Source organism: Orycteropus afer, unplaced genomic scaffold (assembly GCF_000298275.1).
Source record: "Orycteropus afer afer isolate SDZICR_OR568_19922 unplaced genomic scaffold, OryAfe1.0 scaffold00065, whole genome shotgun sequence".
Taxonomy (NCBI): domain Eukaryota; kingdom Metazoa; phylum Chordata; class Mammalia; order Tubulidentata; family Orycteropodidae; genus Orycteropus; species Orycteropus afer.
Genome location: NW_006921652.1, coordinates 12,526,035 through 12,531,213, shown reverse-complemented (window position 1 = coordinate 12,531,213; position 5,179 = coordinate 12,526,035).

Below are 5,179 nucleotides of genomic sequence, written 5' to 3'. Positions count from 1 at the left end.
TTTTTTTTTTTCATTAATCCCCATGATTTCCTTGAAAACACCTAGGCACATTTTCAAGGGGAAATGAACCAGTAGAAACAATAGTCCACCCTAATCATTTCAAACCAGAGACCTCCCTGTTAGCCCCAGAGCAGAGTTTGGCCATCTCATTGTGCTGTATCACCCAGCTCCAAACATCATCTCAGCTGAAACAGTTTTATTTCTTTACCACTGCTGCCTCCTTTCATCAAGCCATTTGTGCTTTTACTCACATAGGCCAAAGTCCTAATGTCTACAATAAGGCAGAGCCTCTCAAGAATATTTGATGCATTTACTGTTACTGCATGTCTCCAAATGTTTCCACTGAGGCATTTTATACATTTCATATTTTCTTTGGCCCTCATTTCATATCTTTAGGGCTCATGCCAGCAAGCTATTTATTTTATTTGGTCCATTTTATAGTGTGTGAACCAGGAAACCATTCTAAATACCGTATTTATTTGAAAATTACTTTAATTGTTGAAAGTTGACAGACTTTCACTCAAGCGTACAAGAACTTTCATCATTCTATTCTATCCACTGCCATTAGGTGAAACATCTTATACATCTCAAACTTACTGATAAAAGTTCTAATTTTTATAAGGCATTTAAAAGAAACATTTTCATGCCTTCTCACCATTTCTGGCTCTAGCATTCTGGATTCTGGTTTAGGTTCTGCTTTAATTAAACAATTTACTAATCTGTTTTTCCTATCACACATTTTAAAAAATTTATCCTCTCTTTTTTATTTAATCTAATTGTGTCTGTGTGCTCGCATGTGTGTGTATGTGTATGTGTGTGTATATGCATAGGGTTGTGGGAAAAAGAAAAATGCAGAAATCACCTTATCATTCTCAATTTCATATTTATAAAATTGATATTTAGAAAATGTGGAAACTATATGACTGCTAGCACTTGCATTTAGAAAAGCTGAAGTTTTTAGACACTAGTAGATTGCCCAACCTTCTTCCAAGGAGTGGCTGATGGGTTGAACTGCTAGCCTTCTGGTTAGCAGTCAAGTGCCTTAGGCACTATGCCATCAGAGCTCCTTTGTGTGTGTGTGTGTGTGAGTCAATTGCTGATATGTAAGTTCAAGTTGAAACTGAACTTGAATCAAATCAAGTCCATGAGAGCCAAACTACGACCTTGACACATCTCTCCTGAATTGAGAGACCATCTTAGGAATAGATGTGATGCACTGAACACTAATGACCAAAAGCTAGAAGAATTGTGGGAAGAGTTCAAGGACATCATACATGAAAGTGAAAGGTCATTAAAAATACAAGAAGGATGGAAAAGAACAAAACAGATTTCAGAAGAGACTCTGAAACTTGCTCTTAAGTGCAAGAGCAGCTAAAGCAAACAGAAGAAATGATGAAGTAAAAGATGAATAGGAGATTTCAAAGAGCAGCTTGAGAAGTCAGGGTAAAGTATTATGATAAAATGTGCAAAGGCATGGGGTTAGAAAGCCAAAAGGAAAGAACATGATTGGCATTCTCAAGCCTCAAGTTGTAGTGTGAAAATTTTTAAGAGTGAAAAGGGAGCCCTAGCATTGCAAATGCTGTAGTGCTCAGCATCTAACCCACAGGTTGGCAGTTTAAATCCACCCAGCAGCTCCGTGGGACAAAGACCTGGCAGTCTGCTCCTGTAAAGATGACAGCCAAGGAAACCTTATGAGGGTCACATGGGGTCATGTGAGTTGCAATCAACTTAACTGCACCTAACAAGAACAACATGGGTTAAGAAAAAGAAAAAAAAAGAAAGCCAGACTGTGTGAAGAGTGTAGCATCAGAATTGGAGGAAGACTCATTAACAACCTAAGTTATACAGATGACACAACCGTTCTTATCAAAATGAAGATGGCCTAAAGCACTTACTCATGAAGGTCAAAGACTGCATCCTTCTATATGGATTACGCCAGAATGTGAAGACAACATACATCCTCACAACTGGACCAATAAATAACATCATGATAAAAAGAAGAAATTGAACTTGTCAGTTATGTCATTCTACTTGGATCAACATTGAACACTCTTAGAAGCAGGAGTCAAGAAATTAAATAATACAGTGTACTGGGAAAATCTGCGAAAGACCTCTTTCAGGTTTTTAAAGAATATCACTTTGATGACTACAGCCCAATTCATGGTCTTTAAGGCTTGCCTTTCTCCTCTGACTCCCTGGAATCTTTTTGTTAACTGCTGCATGTCAGTGGATGGAAACAAGGTGTAGCTTAAGCTATTGCCCAGGTAATTAACCAGGTAAAGGAGATCTCTATTTTCCCCTAGAAAAGCTTTTCTGAAGGCTTTTCAACAAGGGCCACTTTAAAGACAGGAGTGCTTTTTACTTAAAATGTCCATTTATCTTCTATATCTCCTTAAACGATTCCTTTTAAAGCATCACTCTACCATGGAAAGAAGTTGCTAATATACCTTTAAAAACAATTCTTTTTCTTCAAACTACCTAAATTAGTTATCACCTTCTCTCGCTTAGCAGTACCTGGAAGTTAAAATACCGCAAAGCCTCCTTTAGATATCCTGTTGTGTCTGAAGTCAGCTTTTTGTTTTTTTAAATATTTTTTTATTATTGTGGTTTGGATGAAAGTTTACAGAATAAATTTGTTTTCCATTCAGCGTTTCATACACATTTTTTTTTGTGACACTGATTGTAATCCGGACAATAAAACAGCCCTCCTCCCACTTCCTCCCTATGTTTCCACTTTCCATTTATCCTTTTCTCCTTCCCTTCATGACTTCTGAACTTCATCCCTGGGAAAATGCACCCTTTTGAACTTAATATGCTTGATTACTTTAAGAGGTGCATACCTTCCTGGTGTTATTATTCACCTTATAGGCCTCTCTATTGTTGGTCATGTCAGAAGGCACCATTCCCTGGAGAAGGGTATCATGCTTGGTAAATGGAGGCCCAGTGAAAAAGGGGAAGGTCCTCAATTAGATGTATTGACACAGTGGCTACAACGATGGGCTCATGTGTATAGCAAGAGTTGTGAGCCTGGCACAGGACTGGGCAGTGTTTCGTTCTGTTGTGCATAGGGTCACTATGAGTCAGAGCCGACTCAATGGCACCTAACAGTACTATGTGGATGAAAGTTGAATCACAGTCAGTTCTAGACTTGGAACCAAGGACCGTTGTACCAGAGATTCCATCAGTCTCTAGTAGCGACCCTGGTCTTTCTTTATGATTTAGAGGTTTTATCTCACATTTTTCTCCCAGTCTATCCAGGACTTTCTATCATGATCCCTTTCAGTGTTCAGACTATAGCTGGATACTATCTAGTTTTACTGGCCTCTGGATTATGGAGACTGAGGTTAGCATGGTCTATAAGTCCTTTGGACTAATTGTATCCATGTGTCTTGAAGTCAATTTGTTGTCTCTTATGTAACAACTCCCAGCTTGAGTTCTCAAGTTTCATTAGCAGAGATTTTCATCTCCTTTTGTGTTTGTGTATTTGTTTTAAAAGAAAAAGAAAAGAAAGGGCCACCCCAAACTGAGCCTTTGAAGGCAAACGTATGCCATGTAATACTGACCTCTGAAAATAAATTTATTAGCCTATGTAAGCATAAAGGAGCTCTAGTGGCATAGTGCCTAAGGCACTTGACTGCTAACCAGAAGGCTGGCGGTTCAAATCCACCAGGCACTCCTCAGAAGGAAGGTTGGGCAATCTACTTACGCTTCAGAAACCCAAGGAGGGGTTGCTATGAGTCGGATCTGACTTGATGACAGTGCTTTTTGTTGTTGTTGTATATGTAAGCATAATGGCAGATTAGTATTTATGTTGATACTGATCTAATACAAATATTAAGCACAGATGTTGAATCATTGTTTTAATATTTTACATTAAAATCCCATTCTCTTCAGGAAAAATTTTCCTAAATCAATGCTACAAAGCAAAGACTGAAAACTAGAAAATACAGAAATTGTTAACTTCCTCTTGGCAAGATTCAGAACTTTTTACGTTCCCATACTGAAAATGAACTGTAATAATGAAGAGTGTTTATTTTAATTTAATATCTTTAAGTTTTTGATTAATTGAAGAAGTGAACATGTGGGGAAAATGCTTGTTTTAATTTTATTGTATCCAAGTCCAATAATTTTCATAAGTGATTACTTTGCTGGGACATGTATGGTTGTAATCAAGATACTAAAACGGACCCAATATTGCACTTGATTTGAATTGGACCTCAAGAGTATATTTGATTGAGTCTCATAGCTCCAGGCAAGTTAAAGATAATAAGTTTCATTTTTATAGCTGAGACATCTGTCACTCAATATATATATTTTTTTTGTCCGGGGTCACATAAATTAACATTGTACAAAAGGCTACAATGACTGTTACCTTTGCCAATGATGTGTTCATTTTAGGTGAACATCAACTTAGGTCATGAGACTCAGATTTTCCTAGCAAATTCTGAGGCCATCCGTGAAATGTACACCAAAGAAATATTTATATGTGTGTGTGTGTGTGTATGTACGCATATATATATAAAGATATCTATCTTTTAAGGAACCCTGGTTAAATAGTTAATAAAGTGTTTGGCTATAACTGAAAGATTGGTGGTTTGACCCACCAGTTGTTCTTCAGAAGAGAAGACCTGGTGATCTGCCTCCATAAGGGTTAAAGCCTAGGAAACCCTATGGGACACTTCTACTCTGTATAGGATTGCTATGAGTTGGGATTAGCTCTACAACACACAACAACATAGCTCTTTTAACTTGGCAAACATCCCACATCTCTGAATTTCGCCTTTTTTCATAGTATACGTAGTACGGCAAACCTCTACCTTATTCAAAAGTCCTGATAGTGAGTCTAGATGCTTTTCCTTGTAGTAGTCAGCATTTTTTTTTTAATATATATTTTACACTCATAAAACATTTATAGTGGTAGCTCAAAATTGTTACTGTCATGATTGGCTGTGGAAACTGACATTAAGAGCTTTGTCCAGACTTACTCTCTGATCAGCTGTCATCATTAAAAAAAAAAAAAAAAAAATTATATATGTTGTTGTTGTTGTTGTGTGCCGTCGAGTCGGCCCCGACTCATAGCGACCCCTCCTTGGGTTTCCGAGACAGTATCACTACGGAAGTAGGATTGCCCAACCTTCCTTCCGAGGAGTGGCTGGTGGGTTTGAACCGCCAGCCGTCT